General features: G+C 46.9%; 1 protein-coding gene and 1 long non-coding RNA gene across 3 annotated transcripts in view; one reads left to right on the top strand and one right to left on the bottom strand.

The window, feature by feature from the left end:
• Positions 1-20,358, top strand: part of LOC139749850 (reticulon-1-A-like) — a 195,385-nt gene that overhangs the window by 41,934 nt on the left and 133,093 nt on the right. The gene's annotated exons all lie outside the window — the stretch shown is intronic.
• On the bottom strand, positions 6,891-16,759 carry LOC139749852 (uncharacterized). Its single transcript, XR_011713049.1, has 4 exons — positions 16,449-16,759; positions 7,474-7,751; positions 7,205-7,313; positions 6,891-7,030 (listed from the first exon to the last, which is right to left on the bottom strand). It is a non-coding gene; the product is annotated as an uncharacterized lncRNA (long non-coding RNA).

The raw sequence follows: 20,358 nt of genomic DNA, 5'->3' as shown, positions 1-20,358 counted from the left end.
AGGTTTTTGATGATGGTTCTGACCTGTTACTTCCAGCCTTGTCTATCTTCAGTTTCAATGAGGTAATCACAAAGTTCTCCATTTTCCTTTAATCTGGACGTATTCTGGCTGTGACAGTGCCACACTGCTTGCTTGGTTCAGTGTCGATGTTTTCTACACAGGTCTAAAGTCATCGTGATACTTAATGCTACCGTAAGGCTGTCAGGTCTCTCAGCATGTGCTTGGACGTGTAAGGCCTGGTGAGCTGTTGTGACGAGGCCGGTGTGGACCAGGGCTGGAAGCAAACATGTAGTGCTGGCAAGGTTATTATGAGTGTCTTATGACGCCCCACCCTCTGCCTGCCCTGTCATGTGACGCTCCTTCATCCTGAACCACTGTCATGTGACGCCCCAACTTCAGCCTGCAACACTGTCATTTGACGCCCCACCCTCAGCCTACACCACTACCATGTGACGACCCACCTTCAGCCTCCACCACTGTCATGTGACGCACCACCTTCAGCCACCACCACTGTCATGTGACGCCCCGGCTTCAGCCTACACCACTGTCATGTTACGCTCCCTCCCTCAGCCTGCACCACTGTCATGTGACGCCCCATCCTCAGCCTACACCACTGTCATGTGACGCCCCACCTTGAGCCTGCACCACCGTCATGTGACGCCCCCTTCCTTCAGCCTGTACCACCGTCATGTGACGCCCCCTTCCTTCAGCCTGCACCACTGTCATGTGACGCCCCACCTCCAGCCTGCACCACTGTCATATGACGCCCTACCTCCAACTTGCACCACTGTCATGTGATGCCCCACCTCCAGCCTGCACCAATGCCATGTAACGCCCCAGCTTCAGCCTGCACTTTCTCAACTGCATGACAACCCACAAGATATTTGTCCCTTGTATTGTCGCGTCTCTCGAGCATCGTGGCACGACGGTACGACCCTTGAGCAGGAAGGTACGACCCTTGTTTACAGCGGTACGAGCCGAGGCACGGTTCCTGGTGAGGGAGGAGAAGGAAGAGGAGAAGCGGGCGGGGGCTGGGAGTCAGTGTGGTTCAGCATGACTGCCCTCACTGTGCGGCAGCCTCCCTGTGCCTGTGGTGTCGGCAGCCACGGTGGTGGTGGTGGTGGTGGTTACCACTCACCACCACCACAGGCAGTAACCCCCTCTCTCCCTCCCTCCTTCCCTCCCTCCCTCGCTCCTCCTGAGATCTGGGGTGTGCGGACGCCGCTTCTGACGGAGGCGCAGGATGCCGGCCTCCCACCACCGCCAGCAGCAAGTGAAGTTGTCGGGTCTTGGCGGACCCTCGTCCGGTACCCCGGGATGGTGTGTCTGCTGCCTCTTTCTAGTACTGTTAAATGGTGTGTCTGCTGCCTCCTCCTGGTAAAACAAGATAGTTTGTCTGCTGCCTCATTCTGCTGCTGTTAGTTGGTGTGTCTGCTGCCTCTTTCTGGTAACACAAAATGGTGTGTCTGCTCCCTCCATCTGGTACCGTTAGATGGTGTGTCTGCTGCCTCATGGTCCCTCTAGATGGCGTGTCTGTTGCCTCCTTCAGGTGCTTCTAGATGGTGCTTCTGCTGCCTCCTTCTGGTACCGCATGATGCGGTGTCTGCTGCCTTCGTCTGGTAGTACCACAAAGGTGCCTCCCCCCCCCCCCTTTCCTACCAACTCATACTTTCCTTATGAATTTCTATTTTCTTTTTTTAATTGTTATGTTATCTTGAGCCTGGGTCGTCCCCCCCGACCCCCTCCTGCCGCTCCTCTTATCTGTGCTGGTGCCTCCTCGCCCTACCATTTCCTGCCTGGCTCTCCCCCCTGCTGGAGGCCGCCGCCCCCCGTCCCCCCAGCCCAGCCCGTGGTGCCACGCCCTCTGACTCATCCCACACTCACTACACTACACGTTTTTCTGTGACGCACTCCACCACTCGTGGCTCCTGGGGAAATTACTGTCATTTCTAGTCGTCTACTTTTTACCTAGGGTTCTTGTGGTAGGGAAGCCGCCCAGTCGTTGTGACATGTGTTGTGGTCAATTAATTACTCTGGATAGATTGCCCGCGAGCGACTTGTGGGTTACATATATTTCCCAGAAGACGTTGCTGCGAGTGCTCTTAAGACCGCTGTGATCTGTATAGTTTGGGCAGACATGCCGACATAACAGTACGATGCTGTCATTTGTTACTGCGTTACGTCACGTATGTCGTGGTATATGGGGGGGGGGGGGTTCGGGTCGTCTTACCCCCCCCCCCCCCTCTCCTCCCCCAGGCCTGCAGGTCTGCCACCAAGTTGTTGTAAGGTTTCTCCTCCGATCACTCATAAGCTGTTTAAGACCACACACTCATAGGCTTACATGCTCGCCAAAACCTGGTGCGTCAGGGACGTTGTGGAGAAATTTGTCCAGGGATTTCCTGACGTATTTCAGTAGGTCGTCAGCGGTGTTTATAGTTCGTGTATGTACTTGGCTATATCATCTGGCCTCGGATAGCTATGGGGTCTTCTTTTAGTGTATCCATACGACCCTTATAACCTCTAGAACACAGTGGTGCAGCCCTTGGGTACGATTGGCTGGCCATCGACCCATTCCATTAGGGTCAGGTCAAAGGCTTGACCATAGCACCCAAGGGTCGTGACCTCAAGGTCAGGGAACAATATGGTAACATCTCCTTTATCCTGTACCACCAGACGGGCCAGCCATATCTCAACCCTCCTGTCAGGTGTGCACACCACATGTCTACGTGGTCATGCTGGAGAAGGTGCAGACCTTCGGCCCCGCCTGTCATGTCAAGAGCCTCATGTGTCGTGTGGCGGTGGTGAGGGAGGGGCGGGACTGAGGAAGTTCCATCGGGGATCATCTGTAGGACGTCAGATGCCAACACTTCATTTACCTGTCGTTATAAGACACTGTAAGTTACTTGCTTGGGAGAATATCCCGTAGATGTGTTGCCGTCCTGCATTACTCCGCCATGCATGACCACTCCGTAAACTTTCCAGGTTCTATACATGAAATATGTACCATGTACTCTGGTGGTCGGGCATTACCGAAAATTGTTGTTTTGCTTGATTAAGTGTGACCTTTGATCTGACACTTGAAGGTCAGGTGGGTGAGTAGGTCACCTGAGGACATACCGTCGTACCCAAGAGGTCTGGCTAAGTAGTGGTACTGGTACCAGTCGATGGCAGCTCCTGTGGTACATTATTATGTACTTAGTTCTTCAGACAGAATCATGCCTCTACGCTGTGTGGGTCGGTATCCACACTACTGACCTGACCTGACCCCAGGCCCGGCGTATACCTTACTGACATGACCTCAGGCATTTGGAATTATTGGTCCCTGATAACGAGGATGAAGACCACCTTTGGTCAAGACGCAGACGTATATATCAGGCTGTGTTTGGTGGCTTGGGTTACGCTGGTGCAGTGCATACGATCATAGAGAAATAAACCTTCCTCACTGACTGATAGTCTCACCTGACGTCATGTATCATCTTTAAACGATTGCTTCGGCCAGTACTGTCTTCATTCTCCAGACTGTACTGCATTCGTTGGGGATTTTGTTTACACGATCCGTCATGTTCGTCTGTCGTAACTATTCCTTTTAAATTGGTCTCTCTCGCTACTTTTCGGTTGATGGTTTCTACTGTGATGTTTCCATCCCTATCGCTTAGTGTATCAATACACGAACTGAACCCGATGTTGTGATGGTCAGAACAGACACCGTACACCAGGAGTTACGGCCAGTTCTCTGCTGCGTTCTAGTTTAAAAGCCCTTGAGCACGACGACACGACCCTTGGGCACAACGGTACAACCCTTAGGCACGACTTAAAAGTATGATGATAAGGCTACATCATACCCAGGGGTCGCACCGCCGCTGTGGTCAAGGGGTTTTAAAGTTTACCCAGGTGGGCCTTATGGCGGCACACGTGGACCCTTCACAATGTTGTGAATCAACATGGCATGATCGATGGTTCTTGATCCGACCCACGGCATCCACTCAAAACCCCAGGACCCCCAGGACCACTTTTAATGGGGCTTTTGCAGCTTCGAGGCTGCGCTACACTCATATGTAGGGAAATGATGGATTACTTCAGAGCAAAAATTTCCAGGGCGAGACTTTACTACCTCTCGTTAACTTTTCTGTCGCGATTTAACCACATCCTGGCGGTATCTAGCAACACCTGTCTATATATATATATATATATATATATATATATATATATATATATATATATATATATATATATATTATCCCTAGGGATAGGGGAGACAGAATACTTCCCTACGTGTCGTAGAAGGCGACTAAAAGGGGAGGGAGCGGGGGGCTGGAAATCTTCCCCTCTCGTTTTCAATTTTCCAAAAGATGGAACAGAGAAGGGGGCCTAGTGAGGATATTCCCTCAAAGGTTCAGTCCTCTGTTCTAAATGCTACCTCGCTAACGCGGGAAATGGCGAATAATATGAAAAAAAAAGATATATATATATATATATATATATATATATATATATATATATATATATATATATATATATATATATATATATATTTCATACTATTCGCCATTTCCCGCGTTAGCGAGGTAGCGTTAAGAACAGAGGACTGGCCTTAGAGGGAATATCCTCACCTGGCCCCCTTCTCTGTTCCTTCTTTTTTTGGGGAAAAAAAAAAAACAAACATAGATACTTCCAGAAAAACCTCACTACAGTATGGTTGGCACCTAGTCCTTTGCAATAACCATAGACCCCCCTCCCACTCAGACCACACCTTAACGGACCACCACCCCTCCAGGAGAAACAGAAAGCTGACCCCTGCTTAACATTCTATACTCTTATGTCTCCCCTTGCCCCCAGCAAACGTGACAAGTGACTAAAAACGTGCACACAATAACGACTCGACAGGCATTTAACAACCACCCTCTTCAACCCCGCTAGACATACATCCATTCGAAACTACAACTCCCCAGACATATACGAGTGACACTTTCTCATCTGTGTTCTGTACAGCTCTTATCTCAGCAACATTGCCAACGCAGATCGTACGTCTCTTGAACCCTGGACCTTGCAACCCCAGGACCTCTTTTGTAGAGCTTCCGAAGCGCTCAGGTAGTGAGCCATGTTCACCAGGACCGTATGTCATGAAGTGTGATGATGTATGTTTGGGCGGGGACCTAGATAGTTTCATGGTAGATGATTGATGTTAAATTTTCATGGCAATGCTAAACGAGTGAGCAACACAGTAGGGAGTGTTAGCCTTGTGGCTGGTGTGTGCTGGTGTGGGTTTATTTTAAGAGGGAAGTTTGTTTAAGCAGGTGTGACCTGGCCACCCCTCACGTCACCTCAGGAACCCTAGGTTGAACTGATGACTGGAAGTGTCTTTACCCCTTAAGCACGACCATACAACCCTTGAGCTCGACCCTACGACCCTTGAGCGGGAAGCTACGACCCCTAATCACGACCATACAGCCGTCGAACACGAGCATACTACCATCCTTAAGTACGACCTCCCTATCCTTCAGCTCGACCTTTCGACCCTTGGGGACGACCCCTCGAGCGCGACGCTACGATCCTTGAGCACGAGTATATTACCACCCTCAAGCACGACCTCCCTGTCCATCAACGTCTTTCACTCGTGTAGGTCATGGCTGCGTTACATAGCCAAACGTGACTTTTCATGATCACGTGTGAGGGTTTGTTAAGTGAAGAATGCAAAATAGATTTAAGAAATCGGACGAAAATGCATTTGTAATATTGAAGGGAGTAAGAGGACTCCTTCCCAATGGTCTGCAAATGCTCAGGTGTTTGTTCAGATCCACAACACTAGTGACAGAACAAGGTGGTCAGTCTCCTTAGAGTATCTTATAACCTTCCTGTGGAATATGCCAGTTTTCTTACAAAGTTACCATTGTACGTATACTACTTCCATGCGTCATTCAGATATTTGCCTGCATAACACTTCTAGTGTTGCTGCAGTCATACGCCGAAGGAAAATACCCTAAAAGTTTAAGCAATATATTCACATTTTATTGTTTACCAAATTGAGATATTTGAGGCAGGGTCTGTAAGTTTCTTTGCCTCTCTTCCAACAAGTCTCGTAGACACAATAAAACGATTTTTAAACTTTTATAGCTACATAATATGATAAAAAGGCTAAGAAAATAATCTGAATATACCAGCCCCTTATAGTTAACATGTGATCATTCGCGGGTATAAAGATCGTTTTTGTGTTGTGTGTACATGTGCATCGTAAGTTACACGACAAAGGCAGTTCTTTTTAAGAACTCATGAATATGTTTTTTTCTGGATGAGGTGTTTATTATGAGAGTGGTAGCTGAAGTGTGTGAATGCGTCGGTAGGATCCGTGAGCGCTACGGCGCCCAGGTCTCTGCAACAGCCAGCCTGAACCCCTCCCACCCAGACCACACCATGCAGTATGATAGCCTGCTCTGTTGACCTGACTAATATAGGTCTGGTAAAAGGCCATGCTATAAAGCCCAAGGGTTATACCATCATACTGAATGATTGAGGCTATCAACCCTGCTACACGTACATTAATGTTCACAGCAGATCAGCTTCTCTCAAAGTGGCAGGTGGTCAGTAGACCGTTATCTTTTGTCACCTGGAATTCCACCATTGCAGACGTGAGTCGGTGTAAGAGAGTCCATCTTTAGTATAGATGCTGGTATTGCATCTTCCCTCTGACTTTCCTTCACACTAGACCATTGTCAACTGGAGGTTCTCCATGCTTCAGGAGTGGTCACTGCTCCAGGGAGACATCCAGTCTGTGTACTTTCTTGCATCAGAAGTCGTCCAGGGAGGTGCCTGATTTTTTGTTCTCGATGGTCCACTGGAAATGTTGTCTCCTTCCACTGTATTTGTCCAGTTTGTGTTCCTTATGATCCACTAGTGGCTGGTCCTCGTTGTTGTTGTCGTGGTAGGCCTTCAGAGACATGTCCACATTGTGCAGCCCAATCTCCAAAGGTGACCAGTTAGAGTGGTGTTGGGCCAGTAGTCCAGCTGCTGCACCCACGTCTCAGGTCGCAGTTGCCTGAGGAGAAAGCACATTGAAATCTCGTTGAAAACACCCACTTGTGCATGATTTATAACAGCCTTTAAATAGCAATGGTTGTAGTTGTCTTTTTTTGGATATATATATGAAATATTTTGACTGATGATTCTTTCGTTCAAAATGGAAAATGTTTCCTGTATTGTTTAGTCTTACGAGGTATATCAGAAGGCTTCGGACGTCCCTGATGCAGGAGAGGTTTCTACGTATCTCTGTGAGTGAGCCAGGAGGAACATAGGCATTGTCTTGCAGTATCAGCAAATATCTGCCAGAGAAAGATATGACAGGACATGACCATCTCGCAAGTTTTCATCATCATTCAGAAATGCAGTGATAGCCTTAGTACACGAGAACTAGATAAGGAAATACGGACAGATAATCTCAGTATTATGTACGTTCCAGAGTGTTATGTACGCTCCACGTACCCATTTGTGTCAGAAATTCCTGACTCTCGCGGCTCCACTGTACAGTAAGTCCCACCTTCTAACGTCAGGCCCGGGAATGTCTTGTTCACTGGAGGTGTCGGGGTATCGAGGGTGAAGGCGACCTGTCCTGGCCGACAGTGCTGGTGGGGTGCGGCCTCAACTCTTGGTCAGCGAGAGTCACACCCGTGGTGGTGGGTGCTGCCACCAGTCTGGGACACAAGGACCCAGCCACGAGTCAGATCATGATGCTGCATTATCCAGTCCTTGTGTCCGTATCTCTGCAAAGTTCTCATTGATGAATAAATTACATATTGTTATTCTTTCTTCATATATATAATATATATATATATATATATATATATATATATATATATATATATATATATATATATATATATATATATATATACAGCGTGTCTCATGCGTCTAAGAGGTGTTTGCAGGCACAAGTCATAACGTGAGTGGTAGATGGTGTGAGCTTCACTAATCAGAACTGGTAAACATTATGGCCGGTGCCGGAAGCCGTATATGTTTGGATTGTGTCAACAGTCACGATATGATGTCCCGCTCTTAAAACCTGTAGTAATGGGAGGAGTTAGAAACCACTGATAAGTATCTGTGATACCATGGGTAGGCCAGTGACGGTGCTAGTGCTGGTTAGGGCAGACACTACTATGTCTACCCTGGTGTAGAGATTAAATGTTGCCTGATTCGAGACGAAAACTGGGACACTGGATGCTTGCCTCAGAGCATGGAACTTGGTGTAGTGGTACACCATCGCCTGAAACACTGGCTCTGAGTTAAGGATGGGTATATTTGATGGCATAATAGTCCCGACGGCGTTGTATATATGCGAGCCGTGGACCCAAGACACCAGAGGAGCAGACAGACGGTGGGTGACTGTTCATATAGTGTGACAACGTGGTTGGTAAGGCTATATCTCTGCCCGTGGCCTGAAGTGTACGTACATTTGGGCAGTATTGATCAAGTTAGAAGTTACGAGTTGGTATAGATAGAGAGAAAATGATATGTAGATGACTTTGAAATAGACTAACAAGACATAGTTCACCACTGGAGTGAGGTGCCATGTTCACAAGAAAATCATGCTTGCTATAACGTTATCAAACTAACTGTATTTTTCTTTTTCGATGCTTTAGAAAATGTTAACATTAACAGGTGAAAAAAGATTAATCCAAGCAAACGTATTATTATACTTGGTTCAGGATCAGGTCAAATGTCAGGCCTTTATAACCAAAGTTAATACCATCGTGCACTAGGGGTGGGTATAGTCTAGGAGAGGCGTCCCCCTCATACAAGACTAAGGCAGTATGAGAACTGGTGTGAATGACTGGGGGTAGTTTTCCTCCTTTCACAAGATTAAGGCAGTATGATAACTGGTTTAAATGACTGGGAGAGGTGTCTCCCCCACACAAGACTAAGGCAGTATGAGAACTAGTGTAAATGAATGAGGGAGGTGTTCCCCTCACACAATCTAGTAACTGGTGTAAGTGCTCACCATACTGACACTCCCTGTGTGGTGGTGGTGTCCGGTCTTGCACCCCTCGCCTGCCCGGCTGTGCGAGGCCTTGGGACTGGATACCGCTCCCTCCCTCTACCCAGTACCACACTAAATGTAGACTCCCTTCCCACATCTCTTTTTCTTACTTACTTGGTACCCAGTTTAAGGTTCCGTATAAACATAATGCACATGGAATATTTTTGTGTGTCTTACCCTGCACACACACACACACACACACACTGGTGTTACCGGACTCCGCCAATAGGAGTACAGTCACCGTTGGTGAGTCAGTATCATCGTCATTTGACGGAAGGCAGTTCAGACAGGCTCATCGAAGAACTTACTACCCTAAAGAGTTCATCATTCCTCATACCACTGGAAGTAGCGCAGCCTTGGAGCTGCAGGAGCTCCTGGAGGAGGGGTCTTGGAGCAACACCAGGACCCTTTCAAGAATGGAGCCCTGGGCCAATTATGAATAATTAAGTATATGTATATAGATATAACGTATATGTCTATTTATGTATGTACATATATACAGTATTATCCATAGTTTCCATTGGTTATCGTATACAGTGTTGGGAGATTGAATGATACATGTGGATAATGTATATGGAATAACACAAGATTATAGTGTCGTCGTGTGGTAAGGCAGTGGGTGAGGGAGGTTTAGATACTTGTTATTCATTATGTAGAGTGTGGTGGTGGTGGTGGCTGCTTGTTGATGTGTGCCTTGATGGCCCGCCACCCACCAACCCATCCCTCCCGGCCTTCAAGGTCGACATTGCGCCTCACTGACCACACACCCTTCACCTCTCGCACCCCCTCAGGCTTCGCTCGGGTAAGACCCTTGAGCACGACAGTACGACTCTGGTTACGATGGCCTGGCCTTTAAGGCCACCATACGTAAGGTTCGTGGGTAAGTACGTAAGCCGGACGTGTGAGGTGCGATAGTCCTACCCTATCCCATATACTGGGAGGCGTGTGTCACTGATCACGTCCGTGGGTGGCTAACTTGTATTGATCCCTTGTTCTGAACTCGCCTCGTCTTATTGATCACTAACCCTGCCTTGCTAACGGCCTTACGCTAACCTCACGGAGGGCATTGGTCGTTCCCAGGTCCCGTGTGGTTGTCTGGGCCACTCATTAATGGCCAGTCCCTCCGTATTGAAGCCTTCGGGTATTAATCGCCAGGGATGGGCCACTCAGCCCAGTCTGGAGAGCCGACCTCTCTATGTTGATGGTATGACGTCGAGAGGCTGGCCTGCCAGCTGTGTGGCCGGGAGGCGGCTGCGGGCCACACCATAGATTATGCGAGACGTCCTTAATATCTATCAGGCAGCCAGTCAACCAGCCACTCAGACAGCCAGCCAGCCCGCCCGCCCGCCGGGCGGCCGACCAAAAAGGATCGATGGCCGCAGACTGCCGCGTGTCCGCCATGTGGCCAGCTGTTGGTAATGAACGGGTTAATTAACGCAGTACGCTGGCTTACTCCGGGGTTGATGGCCTGGTCAGGCAGGTACGACAGCTTAATAACGTGTGTAGCCTGAAGTTACGCTGACCTTGAGAGTAATATAAGTGAAACTAGGAAGTAAGGAAATGTGGACCTGGAGGCGAATATTGAAGCTAAGTCGGGTGGAACGTGAAAGCAACGAAGATGTTTAAGGTCAAGTGTAAGAGGGAAGATCTTACTGAAGATAACAGACGGGGAAAAGGACTGAGTATGACTTGTATTATTGGGAAATATGATAGCGAAATATGTGTTAAAGTGCTGGTGAGAGTATCTATGGTGAAAGACTTAAAAGCCTTGAGCTACAGGGGTTTTCTTACCCTACAGCCACGCTCCTGGGTTGGGTCGTTGGTCGACCAAGTTGTTGAAGGCCGCAGCCCACGTAGCCACCAACTTCCAGTTAGTTAGGTACACTCTACTACAAATACTTATCCAGAACCTTCTTAAATGTCTCTGCCGAGCATCCCACAGTGTATCTGATAACTGTAGGCAACTTATTGATGGGGTAAAGTTTTAAGGTTTTCTATACTTTTGTGCACTTCGCACCTTTGGATTTCAGAGGTAGTATTTTACAGTGTTCCTAGCCAGAGGGAGCCGGTCTCTCATGGGGACCGGGTGGGATAACAAGCCTAACCCGCTAGGCCCAGTGCATAGGTCCCTCACCACCGGCGGGCCGCCCTAGAGCATGGGGCCCGCACCTCCTGAGTTGTAGGGAGGTTTAATCTCAAACAACAACAACAACGTTCCAAGCCTGTCTTGCCAGTAGAGAAGTTAGTTCCCACTGGAGGCTGGGGAGTTTACAGGAGTAGGTGATGATATATTTCTCTCGAATGGTCCAGGTAGCTCAACCTTAGTGATTTCAAAGGTCCCCAATGATTAATTTCATTTACCACGCTAGTATGTGCATGGAGGAGTTACCACAACGTAAAGGCTGTAGATACTGTGTTGAGGGATCGCCCCTTGAAGCCGCACCTGCCTACTGGTGGAACAGTATAAAAAAGAAAGCAGGTGCACTCGTTTATACCGTATGTAAATGAAGGGTAGTATTTTTATACTGGACTTGATTTAAGTAAGGTCAGGTGTAATTGGTTCGAGGGTAAACAAACAGGGCGGCAGAGGCAGTTGTTTTTTTCGGCTACGTGTGTGTGTGTGTGTGTGTGTGTGTGTGTGTGTGTGTGTGTGTGTGTGTGTGTGTAGTCCGCTGATTGAATATTGAGAATTTTTGAACGGACTATTTTTATTAATGGAGTTAATTTAAGCTGTGCATCTGTCGGTCGTGAGGGTGGGCCGACACCGTCTACCTCCACATCGTCCTGAATCTCTCCTGATTTTTATTGTGGAAGTGAAGGGAAGCCTGTCGCCCGCCCGCCTTCCACCGCCTGCCGCCCGCCCGCCTTCCACCGCCTGCCGCCCGTCTGCCGCCGCCTGCCACCCGCCTACCACCGCTCAGAACAACGTGACGCTCTGACAGTATGCCACTGTTTCCGCGGTACACATGATGGAGCTGTGGTGGTCCTGACCGTACGACCCCTGAACACAGCGGTGGTACTCCCCTTGAGCACGAGAGTACGACCCTTACGTATGATAACGGTCGCTGACCTAATCCTCAGGATCAGGTCAGAGAACAGAGGCCCTTCGTTACCCCCCCCCCCCCAAGGGTCGTCCCATCATGCTCACAGGTCGAGCCGTCGTGTTCCTTAAAGGATCGCATCGTCTTGGTCAAGTGGGGGGGGGGGGGGTCGTGTTGTCGTGCTCAGAAGGTGTGGTCGTAATGGGTCGTACACGCGCGTCTCGAAGTGTCTCATGTTTATGTATCAGGTCGTCGTCAGTCACAAGTCGTTACCTCCACCAGCTCTTGCATGGGCTTGGCCTTACGACCCTTCGATATGATGGCCTGGCCTTTGACATGTCCTTATTAAAGGTTAGATCAAAGACCAGGTCACCATACCCAAGGGTCGTACCTTTGAAGACATTGATTTGTTGACAGTTTTATTAGTGCTCAGGCAAGCTTGAGTCTGTTGTAGAGGTCATGGTAGATGGAAGCTTGAGTCTTCGTGGTAGATAGAAGCTTAAGTCTTGATAAGCCGTGGTAGATGGAAGCTTGAGTCTTGATAAGCCATGAGAGACGAAAGCTAGAGTCATCATAATCCATGGTAGGTAGAAGCTTAAGTCTTGATAAGTCATGGTAGATGGAAGCTTGAATCTTCATAAACCATAGTAGATGGAAGCTTGAGTTTTGATAAGCCGTGGTATGGAAGCTTGAGTTTATAAGCCATGATAGATGGAAGTATTATTCTTCATAAGCCATGGTAGATGGAAGCTTTAGTCTTCTTAAGTCATGGTAGATGGAAGCTTCAGTCTTCATAAGCCATGGTAGATAGAAGCTTTAGTCTTAATAAGCCATGGTAGATGGAAGCTTGAGTTTCAGTAAACCATGGCAGATGGAAGCTTCATTCTTCATATGTCATGGTAGAAGGAAGCTTTTGTTTTCATAAGCCATGGTAGAGGGAAGCTTTAGTCTTCATAAGTAATGGTAGATGGAAGCTTCAGTCGTAATAAGTCATTGTAGATGGAAGCTTTAGTCTTCATAAGTAATGGTAGATGGAAGCTTCAGTCTTCATAAGCCATGGTAGATGGAAGCTTTAGTCTTCATAAGTCATGGTAGATGGAAGCTTCAGTCTTCGTAAGTCATGGTAGATGGAAGCTTCAGTCTTCATAAGTCATGGTAGATGGAAGCTTCAGTCTTTATAAACCATGGTAGATGGAAGCTTCAGTCTTTATAAGCCATGGTAGATGGAAACTTTAGTCCTCATAAGTCATGGTAGATGGAAGTTTGTCTTCATAAGTCATGGTAGATGAAAGCTTCAGTCTTCATAAGTCATGGTATATGGAAGCTTCAGTCTTCATAAGTCATGGTATATGGAAGCTTCAGTCTTCATAAGCCATGGTAGATGGAAGCTTTAGTCTTTATAAGCCATGGTAGATGGGAGCTCCAGTCTTCATAAGTCATGGTAGATGGAAGCTTCAGTCTTCATAAGTAATGGCAGAAGGAAGCTTTAGTCTTCATGAGCCATGATAGAGGGAAGCTTTAGTCTTCATAAGTCATGGTAGATGGAAGCTTCAGTCTTCATAAGTCATTGTAGATGGAAGCTTCAGTCTTCATGAGCCATGGTAGATAGAAGCTTCAGTCTTCATAAGTCATGGTAGATGGAAGTTTCAGTCTTCATAAGCTATGGTAGATGGAAGCTGTAGTCTTCATAAGTCATGGTAAATGGAATCTTTGGTCTTCATAAGTCATGGTAGATGGAAGCTTCAGTCTTTATAAGTCATGGTAGATGGAAGCTTTAATCTTCATGAGCTATGGTAGAGGGAAGCTTTAGTCTTCATAAGCCATGGTAGATGGAAGTTTCAGTATTCATAAGCCATGGTAGATGGAAGCTTTAGTCTTCATAAGTCATGGTAGATGGAAGCTTTGGTCTTCATAAGTGATGGTAGATGGAAGCTTCAGTCTTCATGAGCCATGGTAGATGGAAGCTTTAGTCTTCATGAGCCATGGTAGATGGAAGCTTTAGACTTCATAAGTCATGGTAGATCGAAGTTTCAGTCTTCATAAGTCATGGCAGAAGGAAGCTTTAGTCTTCATGAGCCATGGTAGAGGGAAGCTTTAGTCTTCATTAATCATGGTAGATCGAAGTTTCAGTCTTCCTAAGCCATGGTAGATGGAAGCTTTAATCTTCTTAAGTCATGGTAGATGGAAGCTTCAGTCTTTATAAGCCATGGTAGATGGAAGCTTTAGTCTTCATAAGTCATGGTAGATGGAAGCTTCAGTTCATAAGTCATAGTAGATGGAAGCTTCAGTCTTCATAATTCATGGTAGATGGAAGCTGTAGTCTTCATAAGCCATGGTAGATGGAAGCTTTGGTCTTCATAAGTCATGGTAGATGGAAGCTTAAGTCTTCATAAGTCATGGTAGATGAAAGCTTCAGTCTTTATAAGCCATGGTAGATGGAAGCTTCAGTCTTCATAAGTCATGGTAGATGGAAGCTTCAGTCTTCATAAGTCATGGTAGATGGAAGCTTCAGTCTTCATAAGTCATGGTAGATGAAAGCTTCAGTCTTTATAAGCCATGGTAGATGGAAGCTTCAGTCTTCATAAGTCATGGTAGGTGGAAGCTTCAGTCTTCATAAGTCATGGTAGATGGAAGCTTCAGTCTTCATAAGTCATGTTAGATGGAAGCTTCAGTCTTCATAAGCCATAGTAGATGGCCATGATAGATGGAAGCTTTAGTCCTCATCCGCCATAGCAGATGGAGTGATGGCCAGTATCTACGAGTCCCCGGCATGTGGTTGCCATGGTGACCTGGCAGGCGGTCACAACATTGATACGGAATTTTATTGACCTTCTCTGTATGCAGGTGTGTCTACGTCATGGCTTTGGCGCCAAGTTGGTGTTGCCGCAGGTGGTCCATGACTGCCATGGGCCGCCGTCCTTGCCATGTCATTACCAGAGGCAATGCATTGTACTTGTATTAAGGTTGATTCGCCAGGTAGATATGTATGACTGTATGGCAGCCGGACTACAAAAGGAAGAGGAATTATGTGTTGGGGTTGAAGTCCTATCCTTGTACAGAGCCGGGGTAAAGAATTTTCCATCCACTGAGCAGAATGATCACTTTTCAGGAATGACCAATGTTGTGGCAATCTTGTGTGTAGTCAGATGTTTTCATGTTCCTGCTATTGTTGTATGCCCTGGACCGTAAGAGAAGTCTCGTCTTCCTTGGTGACGTGATGGGCGGCGCTCGGGGGCTTACCTAACCATGCAAGTTGGATTAGTTACCCGGTATAATTCTGGGAGGAACACGGTGTTCTTCCTGAAGAGATAGAAAGAGAGAGGCCACAGTACTCAATATACAGATATAAGATGTAACGCAGAATTCAGTCTCCCTTAGTAATCTGAAGATCGTATGGGGAAGTGTTTAGAGAACAAGGGTTTAATAGGAGTAACCAGGTCTGGCTGGCGGAGGTTGGCGAGTGAGGCAACATCGTACGGCCGGCAGCGGGGGGTGACGGGCATCGTCGCAGTCACATGCAGATCTATAACCTTGACCATTAACCCTGGACTTCATAAATCGTTATAAAATTTCTATGCTCCATTAACAGGATATGCACCTTCTCTACTGACGACGATGCAGTAATGGACACTACGTCTGGAAATGTGCTCCGGAAGGTCATGCGAACCAAGCAAGCGAAACACACACACACACACACACACACACACTATATTCTAAGTCTTGAATCCAACGTGAATAGGTCTACGGACGATGCTTAAGTACTGAGAGAAGGAAAGATTGTTTAGGATTGCTTGTGAGAACTGGACAGTCTCTTTATAGTTATCATATGAGACAAGGTTGGTGGACCGCACTAGCAAACTGGCATGACTTAAAGTATAATGACTAGGCCTTTGACCTGATCCTTAACTACCAGGTCATATGTTATGCAATCATACCCGAGGGTCGTACCGTCAAGCTTAACGGGTCGCACCGTTGTGTTGTAGGGGGCTAAGGACTCGACCTAGTCATCTCTCGATGACCAGAACACATTACCACATCATTATTAAGATAAATTATTTATCGTAAACATTAAAATTGCCCTCGGGTACATAAATATGATAACTAGAAAGACATTTGCAACCTGTATGAGTCTGGAATCAGAGCACACAACACGAGTCATGTCGACCCACATGAGGAGTCGCTTAGAGCTGCTGGTGGAGGTGTAGCGGAGGACAACAAAAAGACTGTAAGAGAGGAAAAGAAGATGAACAACAGGGAGAGGAGGAAGAACAGAGAGGAAAGCCATAATTATACGTTTCAGATTCCCTAGAGATGATGTGCAGGCCGGAGCGAGCAAGAAGGTCTCACACAGTAGCAACATAATGATGTACAGGACTGACCTGCAGGTACACCACCCCCTTGGCAGGGGGGCAGTAGGTCTCCATAGCCGACATTGCCTTCACCTGCAGCAGGCGGGTAATGGCGGGCATCAGACACACGTAACCGTGCACTCCTATGAGCCGCTGCTCAAGTCATGGGCGCCGCCATGTTGCGCCTGGGTGTGTGTGTGTGTGTGTGTGGTGGCGTCTGTCACACTGGCGTCAGTGTGTGGTCGGGCTCACGGCACAGGTCAGACTAACCCAGCCTCCCCTCCTTGACTCACTGGGATATAAAAAGGTAACTTTGAGAAGTTCTCGTGGGACACGTGGAGGGTGTCCCAGCCCGGTATCCCGGCCGACCCACGTGTACTTACGTCACGCGTGCTGGCTGGCTCCCGACGTGGGTGGAGAGGGACGTGGAATGGAACTGGAAGGCCATGCATACAGTGATGTCACGCAGATGAAGTTGATCTGTCCACATAGGTTGTCCGGTATCTATCCACTAAGCCATCAGGTAACCAGCGACCTGCTGTAGTTGCTGAGGAGTGAGGGAATGGGAGGGGGGGGGGGAGGAGAGGTGTCGACTGCAGCACTATAATAACCCGGGTGACCACGTTACGTATACAGGGAATACATTGCAAAGAAAAGTATGGAGACAACGGCCTTATGTAAACTGTTACGTATACCCCAACCACCAGCAGTGGCTAATATTATCTGCCTCACTTCCTTACATAAACTTCTACATATGGCACTACCACATCATTACTTAATTATGTCTTTTCATTATATATATATATATATATATATATATATATATATATATATATATATATATATATATATATATATATATATATATATACAATGGCTGATCTAAATAGCCTTCCCAGTCTGTCACATCCACTATTACATATTGGAAAGACGATAAACAAATTATATTTGATAAATTCAAACTGTAATCATCAAGCACGCGTATGATTTTGCCCAGCTTAACATGAAGAATTTTACTGTAAAGCATACCTCCCTGTTTTATATTTTTGAAATCATTCCTGGTATGATTTAGAATAATGCATGTGTCATAGATCTCAGAAATTTCATTTGACTTGAAGTAGGGGACGATTGTATATTCATTAGTCCAGTTTGGAGTATATACTGGGTACTTGATACATCTTGTGTGGAGCCCCTACCTGTTATGGTTGTATATAGACTGCCATAGGATTTGATGAAAAGCCTTCTGATGCACCACTTGTCATGACCTATCTTGTCGACGCAGAAGGGCAGGACATTACGCTCATTAAGGGGCTGGGAAAGCGTGCTCAGTGGCAGGAGTGTTAAGACAGGAGGGGAGGAGTGTTATGACGGGAGGGAAGTAATGCAGGTGTACAGCCTCAGGAGGCCGGAGATGAGTCTACTGTGTTGCCAAAGGCTTCTTCAGAAGAGAGAATCCTCGGTCCTGGTAAGGATGAGAACACACAATCTTCGGCCATGACACCAGCAGGAGAAGAGCAGAGAACCTTTAGCCTCAGGAGGACAAGAGAAGACCTTAAGCATCGCTTTGATGAAAATAGAGCGTTTGGCCTCAATTGGATGAGACGTTGGGATGTATGTGTGGCCTCAGTAATGAGGGCACAGAGGCCACCTGTGTCCCTCATCTCGAAATGTGAAGAGAATCTTTGGACCCCAGCGTACAGAAGCACCGCAGGTGTGGTCCTTTGAGTACGGGGAAAGTGACAGTTTTGACCCAGACTGTATGAAGGCAGAGGACGGGTGGAGCCTCATGGCCTTGGAAGGAACGACCTATGTCCCTGAGTGTGACAGTCGACCCACTTTCATGCAGAGATGCTTTCCAGGAGTCTTCCCACAGCCACACGTTCTTCTGTTTCTGTTATATATATATATATATATATATATATATATATATATATATATATATATGTGTGTGTGTGTGTGTGTGTGTGTGTGTGTGTGTGTGTGTGTGTGTGTATATATATATGGATTTGGTCAAGAATTAAAACTACCGCCTTAAAGGCCGTTTTGAGGCAATCAAAGCCCGCTTTTCCAAATTTTACTTGTTGTATGGGCGTAACGCGGGTTGATAATGCCCTAGAGTTTTTCAGTGCCCAACGTGGCGTTTACGGGGGAATGCCTACTAAGGAGGACCTGAGGACGGACGGAGAACGTGAGGGGAGGATCTGGGGAAGGCGATGGGAGCATATAGGGAAGACCCGGAGAGGACCTTGGAAAGACCCGGGAAAGAACTAATAAGGAACCGGGGAAGATTTGTGGAGGACCTGAAGAAGAGTTGAGGAAGACCTAGGGAGGACCTGTAGGAGAGTTGAGGACGACCTAGGGAGGACCTGTAGGAGAGTTGAGGAAGACCTAGGGAGGACCTTGCGAAGGCTTGGGGAAACTCTGTTTGGTCGGTCGTTTGTTACTCTATCGCGGCCGACCCGGAGCAGCCGAAGGCCCTTGACTTTGAGTGTAGATACGGCTACCACATGTTGGCCTTCAAGGTAGGTTTAAAGACATCAGAGTTTAACATTTTTCCCAGGCACCGATGGGTACTCAAGCTAATATATATATATATATATATATATATATATATATATATATATATATATATATATATATATATATATATATATATATATATATATATATATATACACGCACACACACACAACTATATGGTTGGTACCGAGCACAGCGCTCTCGAGGTTACACTGCAAATTTACACATCGTCAGCTGACGAAAGGAAGAGTCTCGTCCAAGAACTTTTTGTCCCAAGGAGATCATCATATCTCTACATCCGATTGTAGCATCGCCTCGAAGCTGCAGGAGCCCCATAAAAGGTGGCATTGGGAGTTGTATAACTAATTAGATAATTTATACCAGAAGTGTCCGATAAAGTCTTCATTTATGCTTGTGGTAGCGATTCCTTCCGTAGCGAGAAATGTTTAGTAACCATCTGTGAACGAAGTTACAAGGAAAGAATAGATTCATGTTCATTTGTTGGTTCATGTGGTGGTTAGGAAGGTAGAGAGACGTGTGCGCTGGTTCATGTGGTAGTTAGGAAGGTTGAGAGAGGTGTGCGTTAGCTTGGGGTTGATGTGGCAGGAGCTGTATAACTCGAGGAGCAGCCACAAGCCAGCAGGAAATGCCATAGTGTAGCTGTGTATTATATGATGTGGTTGGACGGAAGGTTGCTGGCTTATCACGTAGAACAGTGGCTGGCTTCCTGTCTGGTGGTTGGCCTGGGAGCCACACAGGGCACCTCTTCATGATCCTCACCACCACCCTTGCCTGTCATGGCCTCCCTTTATAACCTCATCCTTAATAAGAGTCATGGGAAAGGGTCAGGATATCGTACCCGAGGGTCGCACCGTCGCTCTGAAGGGTCGTCCCTTGGGCTGAAGAGCAGTACTTGTACTTGGAAAAAATAATGAAAATGTAAAGTCTTAGTCTGACCTAAAAGTCTTGCTCTACCTAAAGATGCAGCGTCTTCTTTACCATCTTCCTGTGTGGGACAGTGTCAAATGCTTTCTGGCCGTCTAATTACACGTATCCCAGCTAAGCTTTTCTTTTGTCTCAAACGTTGATTTGTATTCACTGCCACTTAGGGAATGTATCATACGTGTAAATTTAGAATATTTTACTGATATGGTTGCATGATTGGTTTATTATTGGTGGTGTGGCTCGTGCCATCCGCTGCCACACACAACCCTGCCAGTGCTTGTGGACGGCCGCCAGTGGAAGGCGTCACTTGGTTTAATGCAGAGCTTCAGCTGGCACACTGTTGATATTCAGGCAGGATCAGTGTACTATACTGTAGCGGTCCGGTGGTTCCTTTTGGATACATGACTGATGCCTACTCCCTTATTGTTATCATCTAGACGCGAGGAGTGTTGAGGAAGCTGTTACGCTCTCTCTC

Source organism: Panulirus ornatus, chromosome 8, assembly GCF_036320965.1.
Source record: "Panulirus ornatus isolate Po-2019 chromosome 8, ASM3632096v1, whole genome shotgun sequence".
Taxonomy (NCBI): Eukaryota; Metazoa; Arthropoda; class Malacostraca; order Decapoda; family Palinuridae; genus Panulirus; species Panulirus ornatus.
The sequence above is the reverse complement of the archived record's forward strand: the minus strand, read 5'-3'. Positions and strand labels throughout refer to the sequence as shown.